Source organism: Sus scrofa, chromosome 14 (genome assembly GCF_054392235.1).
Source record: "Sus scrofa isolate SSC_HxYL_T2T_F1_AM1 chromosome 14, Sscrofa_HxYL_maternal_Yorkshire_Landrace_v2.0, whole genome shotgun sequence".
In the NCBI taxonomy this organism is placed as follows: domain Eukaryota; kingdom Metazoa; phylum Chordata; class Mammalia; order Artiodactyla; family Suidae; genus Sus; species Sus scrofa.
In genome coordinates, this window is record NC_139396.1 from 78,434,394 (window position 1) to 78,451,890 (window position 17,497).

General features: G+C 48.6%; 1 protein-coding gene across 3 annotated transcripts in view; it reads right to left on the reverse strand.

Moving 5' to 3' along the window:
* Window positions 1-3,909: 3,909 nt before the first annotated feature.
* The window catches only part of LOC102158473 (uncharacterized), a 156,204-nt gene continuing 142,616 nt past the window's right edge, over window positions 3,910-17,497 (reverse strand). The window contains exons 9-12 of one of the 3 annotated variants that reach the window (XM_084996917.1): window positions 16,879-17,065; window positions 15,873-15,960; window positions 8,257-12,334; window positions 3,910-4,143 (exon numbers count right to left, since the gene is read on the reverse strand). The gene's annotated coding sequence lies outside the window, so the exon portion shown is untranslated. Of the gene's footprint in view, window positions 4,144-8,256; window positions 15,961-16,618; window positions 17,066-17,497 lie in introns of those variants that run through there. The other 2 variants (XM_084996913.1, XR_014827910.1) reach the window with 2 other exon arrangements.

A 17,497-nucleotide genomic window follows, 5' to 3' on the forward strand; every position in this document is an offset into this window, starting at 1 on the left:
TAGTAAATAGTTTTGCAATATGGCTGTACCAGTTCATGCACCTAACAAAGTTTTGAGAGTTTGGTGCGGTGCGGTGGCGGGGGAGACCCACATTCTCACCAACACCTGATATTGCCGGTCTTTCTCATTCTTGCTATTCTGGTGAACGTATTTTAGTTGCATTTCCCCGATGACTAATAAAATTGAACACATTTTCAAATACTATTGCTCATTTGGATATCAATTAGCTTGTTCGGGTTTTTTGCCCATTTTTCAATTGGGCTGTCTTGGTGATATGTAGGAGGGTTTTTGTTTTGGGGTTTTTTTTTTTTTGGTATTTTCTACATGTGAATCCTTTGTCAGTTGCATGAATTGCAAATATCTTCTCCTCTGTGGTTTCTTTTCTCGCTCTTAATTTTTTTGATGAAAAGAAGATTCAAATTCTAAAGTAATCTAATTTATTAGTGTGTTCTTTTTGGATTCTTCTTTTTGTTTTTGTTATATAAAATACAGACTACATGATCATATATGTAGAAAATACAAAATAATTTGTAGAAAAACAGCCAGAATTAATAAATCAAGCAAGGTTGACATTTTTTATCCAACAACCTTGCTTGACTTATTAATTCTCACTGCTTTTGCTACAAATTATTTTGTATTTTCTACATATGTAATCATGTCATCTATAAATAGTGTCAGTCTTATATTTTTTTCTTTCCAATTCTTAAAATTTTTTTCTTTGTCTTGCTTGATTGCAAAGGCTAGGACCTCCAGTATCATAACGAATAGAGGTGAAGACCAGGATCTTCATTCTTTTAATCTCAGTATTGGGGAAATATATCAATATGTGAACATTAAGTATAATATTTACTAGGGATTTTTTTGTAGCTACTCTATCATATTAAGTTACTGCTCTTCTAGTCCTAGTTTCCTAAGAGAGTTCCTTTCTCCTTTATTAGCACTAGGGGTTGAATTTTTTTTTTTTTTTTTTTTTTGTCTTTTTGCCATTTCTTGGGCCACTCCCGCGGCATATGGAGGTCCCCAGGCTAGGGGTCGAATTGGAGCTGTAGCAGCTGGCCTACGCCAGAGCCATAGCAACACCAGACCCGAGCAGCATCTTCGACCTACACCACAGCTCACGGCAATGCCAGATCCTTAACCCACTGAGCAAGGCCAGGGATCGAACCCGCAACCTCATGGTTCCTAGTCGGATTCGTTAACCACTGCGCCACGACGGGAACTCCACTAGGGGTTGAATTATATCAAATGATTTTTCCACCCCCCCACCCCTCACCCCCCGCCAAATCTGTTGAGTGGATCGATGATCTTTATTCTGTTACTATGGTAAGTTATATGAATTGATTTTTGAACACTGAGACAATCTTGCGTTCCTAAAATTAAACCTATCCTGGTTGTGATGTATTATCTTTTTCATATATGGTTGGATCCAGTTTGATAATATTTTGTTTAGGATTAACAACATGTTCAGGAGAAAGAAATGCCCTGTAATTTTCTTTCCCAGTCAAATTTTGGTATTAAGGTGATACTGCTCTCAAATGAGTTGAAAGAACGCTCATTTTCTATTCTTTGCCAGAGAGTTTGGGTAAGATTAATGCTATTTGGTCCTCAAGTATTTGGAAGAATTCACTGGTGAAGCCATCTGGTCCTGGAGTTTTCTTTGTGGAAAGATTTTTCTTTATGGATTTTATTTATTTAATAGATATAAGACTATAAATTGTTTCAGACCAGCCTCTTATCTTATTAATAGCTGTAGGCTATATTGTTAAGTCTTATTTTTTCATTCCTGGTATTGATTATTTGCGCCTCATCCTTTTTTAAGGAAGTCAGTTTTTCAGGAGCTTATCAAATTTCTTAGTCTTTTTAAAAGACAATTTTTGGCTTTGTTGGTTTTCTTTGTTGTATGATTGCTTCTTCCTTCCTTTCTTTCTTTCTTTTCTTTTTTGGCTGTGCCCCCACATGCAGAAGTTCTTCGAGCTAGGGATCGAACCCATGCCTCAGTAGTGACAACACCAGATCCTTAAACCTGCTGAGTTACTAGAGAACTCTGTGCTATTGTTTTCTATTTCATTAATTCCTAGCGTTTACTATTTCCATCCTTGTATTATGTTAGGGTTTAATTCGCTGTTTCGTTTACTAAAAATCTCAAGATAAAAACCTGATTCATTGTTTCTTCATCCTTTTCTTCTTTTCTAATGATGCATTTAAGGCTACACATTGCTCTTAAGCATGCTTTGGGTGCATCCCATACGTTTTATTATATTTTAGTTTTATTATCTTTTCATTAAAAATGTTTTCTAATTTCTACTGTGATTTCTACATTGACTTGTGATTTGTTTAGAAATGTATTGCTTTATTTTATATCACATTAATCCAGTCAAGGACTGAGCTCTTTCAAGATGATTCTGGCTTTCTACAGGCTGATCTCTTTCTGGATCATCCCTTTGTGGGGAGTCTCACCTGAAAGTCTGAGGTATTTAAACTGACTCTCCCTCCTTGCTGGACTCCGAATTCCTTTTTTGCCACCCCAGCCCTATAAGAGGCCTCGACTTCTCAGCCGCTGCTTGGAAACTTGCAAGTGCCAAAGAGAAAAGTGGTTAAGACTCCTCTTTCTGCTCAAGCCTTTTCTCTGAGATCTTAACTCCTTAGTTTCTCACTGCCCCAGTGATTTTTTGATGGCTTCAACTAGATTGAAAAAAAAAAAAAAAAGTATCTTGCCCACGTTTCCCAGTGTTTTCGGCAGGAAGGCAGTCCATGATGAACCAGTCTGCCATTACCACCAGGGAAGATGCTTTGGAGGGAGGATTTGGGTACAGGTCCCTGCACGCCTGGACCCAGAGCTGAAGCTGCGTCCTGGCAGGTGGAGCCACTGGGGGAGGGGGCAAATGTGAAGTTCAAAAGGAATGTTAATCCATCCCTGCTGCCCGGCTCTCTCCTTTATCTTCCTTGTTATTATTGATCTTGTCTGTCGGATTCAGCATTGCTATTCATCTAACCTCGGTTTTAAAATGTGCTAAACACAAGTTTTCTAATGTCTTAATTTTTTTTGTGACTCACTTTCTGATGTTTGTTCACAGGACCTCTGGGGCCCCTGCTACCTCTTTCCCAAGTTCATCCTTTCTTGGTCTGAATCCAATATGTGAGGGAAACAGAAGCCGAATCAAATTGCCCTGTAACTCTTTGTCTCCCACAGTGGACTCAGCCAGCCCCGGACTGGAATCCTCTGCGGGTGTTTACAAGGATCTCTTCTTCCTCTTCTTCTTCTTCTTTTTTTTTTTGTCTTTTTTGTCCTTTTTTAGGGCCGAACCCATAGCATATGGAGGTTCCCAGGCTAGGGGTCAAATCAGAGCTGTAGCTGCCAGCCTACGCCACAGCCACAGCAATGCCAGATCTGAGCTGCATCTTCGACCTACACCACAGCTCACAACAACGCTGGATCCTTAACCCACTGAGCGAGGCCAAAGATCAAACCCGAAACCTCATGGTTCCTAGTCGGATTCGTTTCCACTGCGCCATGATAGAAACTCCAAGAAAGAGGTTTTCTTAAGCCTTTGCCATAGCAATTTCTTTTCTGTCAATGTAAATCTCATATATGACCATGGCTCCCTTTTTCCATTGGCTGCCAGGAAGCTCAGAGTGTAGACTAAAATTTACTGTTCAATGCTAGCAACTATGTCATTGCATTGAGACTAAACGTGACTTTTCCCTCTTACTTTTCTTCCCTTGCTCTGGATTTTCTTTATTTCTATATATTTATCATGCTATTGTTTCTCTCTGTGCATCTTTATATGAACCTTGAGTTACTTCAATTCTGTCAAACTTGGAACTTTTGGGGGGGTTAAAGTTTCTCAATATGGATACATTTGAAAGACAGTGGGCTGGATCCTGGAGAAATAAAACTGTGGTCAGTACTGCAATTTCTAGAATTTATTGTGAAACTGAATTTTTGTGACCCTTTGCTATAAGTATTTTACAAGTTTTCATAACTATATATGTATTGCTTTATGGGAAAGCTATTTTCCAAAATTGTTACAAAGGTCATTCTTTGATTAACCAGGAGTAAAGGTAGATGGACGAACCTGGCTGCACTGTCCATTTTGCATGAAAATTTGAAGATCAGTTTTTCCAGTTCATGGACAAATGAACCTAAACATCAAAAACAGAAACTCTAATGTTATTACTCATTTTTTGCAATAGACCAATATATACGTTCCATGTGTTTTCCCTCCCCCTCCCCCCCAAATACATGAACATAACTGAAATGTAATTCATGCAATTATAGGTACTAATCCATGACATCCGTTTGGTACTGAAATATATATTGTATTTTTAATTTTTCTGTTGGGTCTGAAAAAGACTCTCTGCTCTTCTTTTCTAGCTGTTACTCTTGTAGCATTTAGGATTATTATGAAGAATAACATTGTCACAGAGGAGTCGGGGTGGTGACATGTCCTCTCTGGGACTCAGTCTGGGAGGCCTGCTGCTGGGCAGCACTAGGGGCTGAAAAAGGAGCTGCTCATCTGAGTGCTAGTGCCTTTTCTTCTTTTTTTTGGCCCCTGAGCGGCCTCGGTGACACCGCCAGCTTTTTAACCCCGTGAGCCATCAGGGAGCTCCAATTTCTGGCGTCTAGGTGCTCTGTCCTTGTAATGTCCTACATCCTGCTTTCTCAAGGATAAGGCAGGTCTCTGCCCACATTTCCTCAGGCTGGAGCTTTTCAATTTCATCTGCACCGGCCTCTGTTATTGAGGTTAGTCTGCTCATGAGTCCCCCCGGGGCCTGGCCAGGACAGGCTCTGTGCAAGCTGCTTTCTATGCGGTCATCTCCCGGCCAAGGAGCTCCAGGCAGCTGCCCCAGCCCCCACCTCAGCCCAGCCCCTTCTTACTGTGTGGTTCCAAAGCAGGTCACCTCACCTGTCGGTACCTCTGTCAGTAAAACCCAGATAATAATACCTCCCAAATAAAGAAAGGGTTTTCTTTAAGCCCTTTGCGCTCCTTCAATGAGCGCACCCCGGAAGTGTCCAGCGTGGCCTTGGGATGGGGCGCTGCGGGGCCCTGTGATTAGGAAACATGAGCCACTGCTCATTCGGCTTTGTCTGGAATGAATGGGAGCTGCCACAAAGCGCTGGGAACTCTCGGTGACACCGAAACCCCGCCGTAAGCTGGGATTGCCTTACAGTCTCACACAGCACACCAGAAAAGAGCAGCGGGGTTGCCTAACCCAGTCCTAATGAACAACTCTCCTTTGAGTTCTTTGGCCGGGTACAAGGCGTGTAAGTAAGACGTGACCCAGTTACAGGTGGAAGGAGCTGAACCCACACAACCAGCCCCCTGAGCTGGGGGAAGGGCATCGTTCTTTGCAAAAGGCGGCTGCTCCCAGCAGTCAGGCTGGACCAGGCAGGGCTGGGCCTTTCTCTGTGCAGAGGCGGGAGAAGCCCATAGCTCCCATACATGGAATTCCTACCAGGTGTCAAGGACTATGCTGGGGGTGACTTTATGCTAAAGTCAGACGGCTGTATTCCACACTCTTAATAGTCTAAAGACAAAACAAACCAAAAACCACCACTAAACTTTATACATGCTTCCTCATGATGACAGCCTACCCATTTGGGCCCACAAACCTAAGCCTGAAATTTTGGCCTGAGGCCTACTCACTGATCCTGAGGCTTTAAGACCACACAGCTTGGGGCTGCAAGCTGCAAAGGGGAGGCCTACTTTTCTCATTCTGATCCAGACCTCCAGAAACGGCCAGCAGCTAGACGCACTTTCCCTCCACATGTGGCCTTGGTTCTGGGTGAAAGTCAAGCCCAACTTTCACCCAGAACTCTCTGATCCCATTTTTTTTTTTTTTAATTTTTAGGGCCACATCCACAGGATATGGAAATCCCAGGCTAGAGGTCAAATCAGAGCTGCAGCTGCTGGCCTAGACCACAGCCACAGCAACTCAGGATACGAGCTGTACCTGCAACTTACACCACAACTCACGGCAATGCCAGATCCTTAACCCACTGAGCGAGGGCAGGGATTGAACCCACATCCTCATGGATACTAGTTGGGTTTGTTACCACTGAGGCACAGTGGGAACCCCTGATCCCGCTTTGACTTGTGAAACCCAATCCCAGTGAGTTCACTTATCTGGCTGCCATATTGCTGGTGGGCAAAGATAGAGTCATGGTTGTTTTTCCTTGAACTTGTTGTGAGCTGGGGGTGGGTTGGGGGAGGGGTGGTAAGGGACCCTGGAATTGGAGGGGTGGGGACAAGTTGCTCTTCTTGGCCTGGGCTTCTGCAGGCACCTCAAGGCAGGTAGGGTGTGCTTGGAGAGAACAGGCTGGGGAAGAAGTTGCTGAAGACCTGTCCTCAGTAAGAGAAGAGGGAAGGGCCATGGGTCTGGCTGCTGGTGCCACACCCTCTGATGAACCCTGAGATGCAGGGGTTCCCAAAGATTCCAGGTAAAAAAACAACTCTGCTTCCTGGTGAGGAATCTATTGTGTCAAGTGCTAGGAAACATGCTTAGTTGAACTGACACTCTGTGTGTGTGTGTGTGTGTGTGTGTGTGTGTGAGAGAGATCTGTTGTCATGGAAACCATGGAGAGGAAGCAAACCGCTCTGGATGGGAGCTGCACTCCCTTGGCGTCTGCGTTCTCTGTGCTGATTGGATGGGCCTCCAGAAGAGGCTGCGTGTTATTCAGAGAACCGCTGTTGCCCAGAGAGCCCTGGGCTGACTAGCTCCCTAGGGAGCTGATGTTTAGGGAAGGGTGGAAGCAGCTGGTTGATGGAAGCACTCAGCAATATGAGCTGCAGAATCCAAGGCCCAAGCGTCTCTTGCCGAAGCACCTTTCTTCTAGATTTCAAACTCATCTGTGTTTCAAAAGCAATTTGGTTTAAATGGAATATTCCTCTGACTCCTAATCCATAGGCAGCTATAACGTGCAGGCAATAAAGAGGGTTCCTTGTGATACACTCACAAGTGTGTGGTGAGCCAGACATGGACGGGGCTGCCATGCCGCCAGGGAGGTGGTAGACCAGAAGTCGGACGTCTGAGTCCCTACAAAGAGTCACACCATGCAGGTAGGTGGCTCTGCAATCCACTGGCCTGAGTCTCAAGGAAGGCAATTTTGCAATTTTTTTTTTTTTCTTTTTAGGGCTGCACCTTTGACATATGGAAGTTCTCGGGCTAGGGGTCAAATTGGAGCTGCAGCTGCTGGCCTCCACCACAGCCATGCGACACTGGATCTGAGCCACATCTTCAACCTATGCCACAGCTTGGGGCAACGCCAGGTCCTTAACCCACTAAGTGAGGCCAGGGATGGGACCCGCATCCTCATGGAGACAGTGTCAGGTTCTCAACTGGCTGAGCCACAATGGGAACTCCTAGCTTGCAACTTTCTAGTCCTACTTGAGCCAGTACTGTTTGTGACTTGGGACAAGTCATTAAAGTGCTGGACCTGGGATTGTGACACATATTATCTTAACATCTGTAAGCGCTGCTTGAGTGAATGAGTGAATGAGTGAATGAATGAATGGGCTCTTGATATTGGCTCTTAGCAAATTCAGTAGTTTCCCGCCAGCCCTGCTACTTCCACAAGGAGCCTCTGGAGATGCCTTGCAAAGCAACGGGTGCTGGACATATGCTTATAATGTTTTCCTCAATCGTCCTCTGTCCTGTCCAGACTCCAGGAGTTCTGGGAGGAATTGGGGAGGGGGGGAGAGAAAGAAAAAAGAAAAAAAACAAACCCTCAGGAAAAAAAAAAAAAAAAAAACCCACTTTAAGAAGATTCTGCCGCCTCCAGACATGAGGAAAAACCGATGGCCTAATTCATTTGCCATGGTGACTATTTCATCCGCGGGACTGACGCTGCCGGGTAGCTTGGTCTGCAAAGGCTCCCTTTCAAGTAAGCCAACTGCTCGGCGTTCCAGGCTCACAACGCGGAGGGCAGATGCGGCTTCTTCTTGGAACATGCTTGTCAGTGGGCCACAAAATCCAAAGGCACCCCCCCCCAAATCTAACCAACTTCTGTTTTTTTTTCCCCCAGATTTCCAGATCTGAGTATCCATGTGGTTCCTTCATTAGGATCCTAAGACATCTGGGGACCAGAAATGGAAGAGACTTCCTTATGCTGAGTGCCTACCACACGCCTGCATTGTGCTAAGCCCTTTCCCATATGTTATCTTAGAGAACTCCCCTCCCCCCAACCCCACCAGAATGGGATTACTATTTCCATTATACAAATGAAAAAACAGAAGCTCAGAGAGGTTGACTTACTTGCCCAAGGTCACATCAGTGGGACGCGGTAGTTCCTGAATCTGAGTGAAGACAGTGACATCATCAAGGGGTGGTTTGAGAGGCTTTCCATCATCTCCAGCAGCTGTTCACCCCAACCCCCTCCCCAGTAAACACACAATCTAAGTAGAAGACCACACAGGGGAGCAAAATGAAGTTTTGATACGTGGTGCCCTGCCTGTCATCTCACTTTCAATGAGATGGTTCCCCAGATCCCATCTACACAGACGTTCTGGAGTCCACCCTGAATCAAGACCTGTCTGGCTCCAAAACCATCTTCTTCCCAACACAACCAGGATGCCTCTTCTCTTAGCTTCCTACCAAAAAGACCTTTGTTTTCTTGAAAGCTTGACCCAGAAGAGCCAACCAATCAGCGTCGGATTTTCCTAATGGTGCCTGCTACCACCATCTTGCCAGGCCATCAAATGCTCCACACTCCCCCGGGGGCTTGACACACTGCATCCTGGCTGGTAAGCACCCCTGGCTTGAAGAAGCACGGGGCCAGCAGTGTGGACTAGAATCTCAAGTTACTTTGAAACATCTACCGGCCAAGGTCCAGTTGATTTTTCAGTTCCAACTAATTTTTTTCAGCCTCTACATGTAGAGACCAGCGGTGTTTAACATGGCTGTCCTGACGCAGGCCACTCCAACCACCCCTGCCCCCACCCCACTCCACTGTGTGAAAGGGACCCGGGCTTGATCAGAAGGAAAATAGTTTTTGGAGGCTAAATGTTCAGCAGTGAACATCTCACCACGGACTAGCTGGAAAATACAGAAAGCTACAGTTCCAAAATTTCCGAGTCATCAACCTCCCTGCCTTCCCACAAGTATTATTGTTTCATTTTATAGATGAGGAACTGGAGGGCCCAGGAAGTTAAGGGCCAGTACGTCATGGACGTGATGAGCTCACATCTGTAGATTTCACACCCAGCGCTCTTTCCATCGCATCTGAAGTTGCTTCTTTTACTACCCAGGTCCCCATCGACAGAGGAATGGATAAAGAAGATGTGGTACATGTATACCATGGAATATTATTCTGCCATAAAAAAAGAATGAAATAATGCCTTTTGCAGCAACATGGATGGACGTAGAGATTCTCATACTCAGTGAGGTTAGTCAGACAGAGCAAGACAAACATCATATGATATCACTTATATGTGGAGTCTAAAAATAGGAACCTTTTTGCAGAACAGAAACAGACTCACAGACTTTGAAAACAAACTTATGGTTACCAAAGGCGACAGGTATGTGTGGGGAGGAGGGATGGATCGAGGGTTTGGGATTGGCATGTGCACACTGAGGTATATGGAATGACCGGCCAACCAGGACCTGCTGTATAGTGCAGGGAACTCTAGCCAATATTCTGTGATAACCTATGTGGGCAAAACTCTGAAAGAGAATGGACGTAGGTACAAATATAACTGAATTACTTTGCGGTGCAGCTGAAATGATCACCACCTTGTAAATCAGCTCCACTTCAATACAGCTTTAAAAAATGAAAAAAAAAAAAAGGACGAAGGGTGGGTGTGAATTTTGAGGAGCCTCATTAGTTTCATGGTCCTGGAAAGTTGCCTTTGCCTACCTGGACAGGTGCTTCAGAGCTTAGCTTGGCACTCAGGTGAAACCACTCGTTCCAGGTGTGGGTGTAGCCTCAAGAGAAGAGGTGGCCTCTGAGGAGTCGCAGGCCAGGTCATCTGAAGGTGCCTGGTCAGCCATGCCATAGGGCCGAGCGAGACAGGGGGGAGAGAGAGAGCCAGTGCTGGCCAGAGTGAAGATCTCCATCAGTTTCTGAATTACCAGCATATCCTCAAGCACCCACTGGTCCACCGGGAGCCTGAGAAGGTGGCAGTCTCTGAGGTGGCATCCAGGCCAGCAGTAAGTTCCCAGACCAGGCAGCTTTCTGCTGAGGTTGTCTTGAACCGCAGCTGTGGGTTTCCTGTAGCATCGTATCAGCACTGTGAGGCACACTGATGCAGCCAGGTTGCTTCTGAGCCAACTGGTGGGCTGGCACAGTGGACCCACTGCTGGCAGGGGCCTCACCGGGGCTGGGGGCTCTGGCTTCTGGGACAAGAGCTGGATCAGGCAGGGTTTTTCGCCTCTCCTTCTGCCCAGGCTGAGAGACAGGGTACCATCTGCCATCACAGGAGCTGGTAGCAGGGAGCCACCTGATGGCCAGGTGAGCGGTGGCTCCAGGTGTGGACACTCCCTGGCACTTCCTGGATGTGGGAGGCCCCCAATGAGTGCACATCTCACTGCTAAGGCAGATGTCCCTGGAGGCCATCTCCTCTGCCCACTGTCACCCCAGGAGCCCTGCTCCTGAGACAAGCACCCCTTCCCCCTTCCAGCCAGTGGGGTGCTCTTCTGATTCCCAAACCCTTTCACTGCCAGAGCTCCAGGTACAGAGGGTGCTCAAACACTTGGTGAATCAATGAATCAACTGTGCGTGTCACACCCACACACTCCTGTGGAATGGGCACGATCTTCCTCGTTTTTCTGAGGACAGAGTGCTCCTGGTCTCAGCTTGCAAGTTGCAGAGCTGGGGACCAAACTAAGACTTCTGCCTTCTAATCAGAGTGCCTCCCTCCACCCCCCAAATCTACCAGGTATCATCTCAGAGCATTGTTGGCTCCACGAGGGCCCAGATGCATCCCTGTCCATCTGCCCCTGACATGCCTGCTGCCTCAAGTCAAGATACACAGCAGATTCCTTGGTGAACCAGCCCCAGCAGAGGCAGGAATCCCACAGAAGGCTCCTGTTGTGCCCTGCGGGGATAAAGCCTGGCCCACTTCATCAGGGGGACAGAGGGTCACCTGCTGAAGGGGCGACATGCTTCGGCACTGGCCTCAGGCTGGCGGAGGCCCAGAGAGAGGGCCTGGGAAATGGCCCTGGGAGTTTTCCAGAATTACTCCACAGGTTCGAGGCCGGCTCTGAGGAAGGAAGCGCCTGACTCTTCAGAGCGGGGTTCAGCTTCTAGGGCACCCCCACCCCTCGGCACCCCCTCGCTCTTTTGCTCCTTGCCAGCCCTCCCCCTAGTTCTCCCAGAGCCACCCCCACCCACAACACACCGCATCCTTTGCGGAAACAGCCCCACCCTAGCCTTCCAGGCCTTCCGAGGCTCTGTCTGCATCAGGGTCCCCTACGCCCTTGAACATGGGGTTGTAAAATGTGCTTCTTCCTGACGTGGTTTCCTCTTCTGTTTGCAGTTGGAAACTGTGACCACAAAAGTGACCGCCACAGTACACTGGAAGAGGCCCTTGCACAACGGGGCTAGGGACAGTGCTCGGGGGTGGCTGTATCTTTGCAGCACTTGTGAGCTTCATTCTGGTGGCGTAAGAAGATCTCAGAGCATCCACTCAGACCTGGAGAGAGGATTCCTGGGAGATAAGCAGCTTCGAAACCTGGCACATCTCATTCATCCGCATTTCCCTTTCCCTCAGCTGAAGGGCAGCTTCTGACATCTTTAGATTCCTCCTTCTTGGCTTTGCAAGATGTCCTGTATTTATCCAAATTGGTGTCCAGATCACACACATCGTCCCCGAAGTCAGAAGTGTTCCCACTATGGACCACCTTAAGTGTTCCCAACCCAGCGGCATCACTCATGAGCTGTGTCACCTTGGGTGTGTTCTCTAACCAGCCTCAGTTTCCTCATTATAAAGCAGAGGTCAGATAGCACTTACCGAAGTTCCCACTGTGGCTCAGTGGAAACGAATCGACTAGTATCCATGAGGATAGGGGTTCGATCCCTGGCCTCACTCAGTGGGTTAAGGATCCAGCATTGCTGTGAGCTGTGGTGTAGGTCGCAGACATACTCAAATCCTGGGTTGCTGCGGCTGTGGTGTAAGCAGGCAGGTGCACTTCCAATTTGAACCCTAGCCTGGGAACTTCTGCATGCTGTACGTGTGGCCCAAAAAACAAAAAAAGAAGAAAAGATAGCACTTACCTTGGAGTGTTGTTATGAAGATAAGACAAGTTAACACACATCAAGCTCTTAAAACAAATCTGGGTACCATGCTTGCTCTCGCCACTGTCCAGGTGGCTCCTCTTTCTCTTGGTCTCCACTCTGCACAAAACGGTTTGATATTTGAAGTCATCAGATTCTCAATGGCCAGGCAGGCTGATTGGCCTACAGGGTGTGTGTACCGTGCTCTCTTCCTTTTCTGGAACTGAGGGGCATCACCCAAGTTTATGTACCCCCCATACCTGGGGGTGAATGTAGCATCTTAACCCACGCCCCTGCCCCTCCACCCTGGGGAGAGCACTTAGTAAACAGAAACAGATTCCTGAGACCCTTACAGCCACATATGGTTTGCAACTGCTTGAAGAATTGGGTGATGCTCCGTGTTATTGACCACAGCCTAAATCGTGCCTCCCTGCAGCCATCTTACTGCTGCCTGAATGGAAAGTCAGCATGCCTAGCGCTCCACCTGGGAAGTGCCTCGGTTCCTCTCCAGAGACCCGGAGCCCCCTGGTTTCCCTACCCTTTAGGAACCATGTGCAGCCACCGCTGCCGAGCCCGCCCCCCGGAGCCCACGGCTCAGCTGACTGTGGCCACCCCTACAGGGTGGGGACATCCCTTTGGAAAACAACCAGAACTGCCTGGGTGTTGGGCTGGTGCTGGGGAAGCCCGGGTGACTGGCATGATGTCAGGCAGCCAGGCAACTGGAAGATGTCAAAAGTGACTCTGTGAACACAGCCTGCTGGTGCCCAGCTGCAAAATGTGGAGCCAGGTTTTAAAAAAAAAAAAAAGTGGGGCCAGGTTATGTGCCCTCAGCGTTTCAAAGAAGCAAAGCAGTTGGAAAGGAGTGGCCCTGGCACAAACCTCCCGGCACCTGTGCATCAATGGCGGCCTCTCCGTGGCTACCAGTGCTGACCTTCTCACCAGGATGCGGGCACCTCCCCTCTGGGCACTCTGGTCCCAGCGATAAACATGAACCCTTGCATCCTGCTCACTGCTTGTCCAGTGGTGTGAAAGGTGCAGGGGAGGGACAGGCTCAAGGTCACACAGACACCGCAGCTGTGCCCTCAGTTGGGGCCGTGTGTCCGGGGATGCTGGTGCTGAATCCGCTCCTGGGCTGGGCAGAGTGTTTGCACCCAAACCTTCATGCAGGCGGTCCCTTTGCCCTCTGGCCTCGTGAGAACTGGATGAGGTCATGGGGTCCTGGCCTGTAGAGGACCTCTTCCTTAAGAAGGCTGTCTTGATGACAAGATTGAGGCCAGCAGTACTGACGTGAAAGATGACGGGAAGCGTAAGGGCCATGATGGAAGTCCCAGGGGCCCTGGCTGTGATCGGCACAGCCGTTTCACCGCAGCCTCCCCACGGTGCCCAGTCCCAGCCAATCTTCTTCCCTTCACAGTCGAGTCAGAGCCACGAGGTAAGTGAGCAACTGAGCTCCCACCCAAACCCAGGCCTGTCTGAGGTCGAAGCTCCCTGCCTTCTCCCCCACAACGGGGGCCTCCCCCTCCCCACTCCCACCCCCAGTTCTGATGACAGAGTCCCAGGTGAGCTGCAAGAAGGTGGCCCTGCTAGCAATTTAATGGGTTCTTGCCTCCATCGCCCAAGCAGCTCATGGCTTAAGAGCTAGTGCTAAGGGCTCTCTTTGTTTGGACACTGGACTGCATGCCTTCCCCCGCTGCCTCCCCACCCCCCAGCTTGTTTTCCTCCTTGGAGAAGAACCTTCTTTCATCTCCCATTGCTTCTATTTTTCAAACATCAGTTTTCATTTGGGGCACCCTCTCTCTGGGAGATTGCAAAAATTAAATCGTTTTTAAGCAACTGAACACTTGTGGGGTTGGTAACAAACTTGTGAAATCGGCGGAACTTGGTGGTGGAGGTTCTCTCATCCGACTTCCCCGGGGCCCTTCATGTGGGCTTGTAATTCTCTCCTGTTTAGGGTCCATCTTGCCAACAGGGGCTCGGCCGTTACATCTTGGACCAAGTTCTAAAAAGGTCAAGGAGCTGGGTGTCCAGCCCTACTGTCCTTCTGTCATTTGGGGCAGATCCATCAGATGTTGGTGGGCAGAGGGGCCATCTGCAGAGGGGGGTCACAGGGCCACGCTGAGGAGGGGACATGAATGAGGGGGCAACCTCTCCATGTAAGCGTACACACCCCCCTCTTCGGCCAAATGACTCCAGGGTCCCCTGAAGGGTGGGACCATGTTACCACATTCCAGTTTAGGACAGCTTCCTCTCCTCCACTGAAGGTCCTATCCACTCGGGGCAAACAGCAGCAGGGGGATTTCCTTGCATTGGCTGTCACCAGCTTCCATGGTCACGGCCAAAGCCAAGCACACAAGGGTGCAGGTGTTTCTGGCTCTTCCATAGTCTTCGCTGGAAACTCAGCGTCACGTGGTCAGGACGAGGATGGTGTGAGGCCAGCAAGATGAACAGAACTTTGTAACTCACCCTTCCCTGCTGGGCAGGACCTCTGCCATAACAGGAAGCCCCCCTTCTATCTGCGGGAGGACTTATGGGGAACAAGAGGTCAGGCTGGCTTGTGCTGGGGATCCCGAAGGTGACGCCCCTGTATTTATCTAGAGCCCCTGGAGTCTGGGCCAGAGGCTGGATGCCATGGACATTCACTATACAGTTGCCTCCTTGGTAGGGTGGAGGGAGAAATAGCATCTTCCTCGCAGAACTGTCATGAAGGTTAAATATACACCATGTACTCAGGACCACTCCAGGCAGATAGTAAATGTGCGTCCATCAATTACATTGTTAGGAGTGAGAAATGGTCCCCTGCCAGGGGAGACTCACAAAGTTCCCACAGACCATCCCAGAATAACAGCCCCCAAAGATGTCCCCATTCTCACTCCCCAAACCTGGGAAGATGCTAGGCTCCATGGCAAAGAAGGGTAAGGGTTGCTGAGGTTGAGTGAGGCTGCGATCAGCTGACTTCAAGAAGGGGACTCCTCCTGGCTTCTCCCAAGTGGACCCAACATCATCGCAAGGGTCCTTGAAATTGAAAGATGGGGGGAAAAGAGGAGGGTCGAAGGAGACATGAGAGACCAGAAGAAAGGTACCAAGAGAAAGGAGGCCGAAAGCCAGGGACAGAGGTGGCCTCTAAAAGCTGGAAGGGGAAGGACACAGATTCTCCCCTAGGGCTCCCAGAGAGATGGAGCCTGTCATCTCTGGATTTTAGCCAAGAGAGGCCTGATCAGACATCTATCCTACAGAGTAGTAAAGTGATGAAAGTGTGTTGTTTGGGAGTTCCTGCTGTGGCTCAGAGGGTTAAGGATCTGGCGTTGTCACTGCTGTGGCTTGGGTTGCAGCTGTAGCTCAGATTCCATCCCTGCCTGGGAACTTCTGCATGCCATGAGTGCAGCCAAAAAAAAAAAAAAAAAAAAGGTGTTGAAGTGGCTGAGTTTTTGGTAATTTGTTACAGCAGTGGCAGGAGACAAATCCACGGGCTTGTCCTTTTTGTGTCCCATGCATTGCCTCTGTGACAGATCCCAGATGCTTCAAATTGCCTGCGCTTGGCCTGGACACCCCCCACACACACGCACACACTCCCAGTCCTCTCAGGCTGCCATTCTGAGCATGCACGTCCTGATAAACCACCCCCACCCCCAAGATTCCGTGATGCTCCCAGCAGTCTGACCTCTTCTGGAGCTGCTTGTTACAACTTGGGGATCTTCTTCCACTGGCAAAATCCTGAGGTTCCCTTAGGATCAGGAGGCGGCTGGCCTCTGTGACAAGAGAAATACTATGTCATGGTTGGGATGCTTTTGTGGACTAAAGAGGCCAAAGGCTGGGCTTGCACTTCCCGAATGACTCCACCTCTTTAAGAAAACTGTCAAGAACAACAAAAACATCAGAGCAAAATGGATTCTTGCAGGAATCTACTGCCTATCACCCGCCAGCGGTCTCAGAGGCTGCTGTTCTGGAAAAGACTTCCCTCTCAGAGGAAGCGGAAGTCTCCCGCTTTGGCTACTCCCTCCCACCACCCCCCATCCTCAAAAGCTCTGAGTGCCCCTTTCTGGGGCTCCGTTACCAAACAGGGTTAGGATTTATAACTTCTTTCATGGCAGCCTCTTGGCTCATTTCCACCAAGTCCTTCTTTCCTAAAAAAATCTTTCACCCAAAGTCATTTCAGTTCAATTCCGTGTCTTTATTTTTCCCTCTTCCTTGTTCTTTTGGCCTTTGGAGTAAAGGAGTCAGAACACTGCCCGCAGCTAAAGACTTGGGTTAGAAGTCGTGCTGGCGGGGAGCGTACTTCTTTATTTCTTTGTTGTCCACGGAGCCGCAGGGCTGGGTCCCCAGCAAGCCGCCTGAGGACATCTCAGGGCCCCATCTGCCTGCCCCCACCACCCCTACCCACCACCGGGCCCTGATGGTTGTGGCTGCTTTTTTTTTTTTTTTTTAATTTTGGTTGGTTTTGTGAAATCGCTAGCTCTCTGCTCCTCAGACTTGGCTTGCTAGCAGAAAAGCAAAACCAGGGCAAAAAGAACAAAGAGACGCTGGCAGAAGGCTGGGCTACACTTGGCCAGGCTACTGCAGGCCAAGGGCCTGAAGATGCATCTGAACACTCCTCCCCGCCTCAGGGTTTAAAATACCCACACTTCCTGCTCCTCAGAGAGGGTATGCATAGAATGCTCGTGACTCACCAGCGGTGGTTTTCAAATGTGTCTGTCATAAGGACGCAGCATCAAAAGCCCATCCTGTTTCAGATGTTATTTTTTCCACTCTCAGCTATGCAGCGCTAGAAAAGCTGAATGCCCGAGACCGGGGTTTGTTTTGAGTGCAGAAAGTGAAGGACGATTTCATTGTACTGCAGCAAGTCAAAACCCAACTCTTCAGGGGAAGAAAGAAAAAAGGAAAAAAAGAAAAAAAAAAAAAAAAAAAAAGAGAGAGAGAGAAAAAACAACCCACGTGTAAACAGTGTGGAGATTGAGTTTCAAAGCCCTTGTTTTTGAAAAGTTTAATTATATTTCAACTAAAGCCAAACTGTCAAAACATGTGCCTGCTTTGAAAACGCATTAGCCGTCTTATGTAAAAGCCCATAATTGATGTCCAGAGGAAACCGGAGCTGTGCGGTGGGGGACCACTCAGAAAAGCCCCCGCTGCTGCACTTCCCTGTCGACCACGTGCAATCCTAGACCTCGGCTCCTGAAGTGGGACATCGGAGAGGAGAACAAAAGGGGAAGCCCAAAATACCCTAAAGGGGAGGGTTTAAAATGTCAGGCCTGGTTTCTGGACCCCGAGGCCCAGCACGCTCTTAGTGAT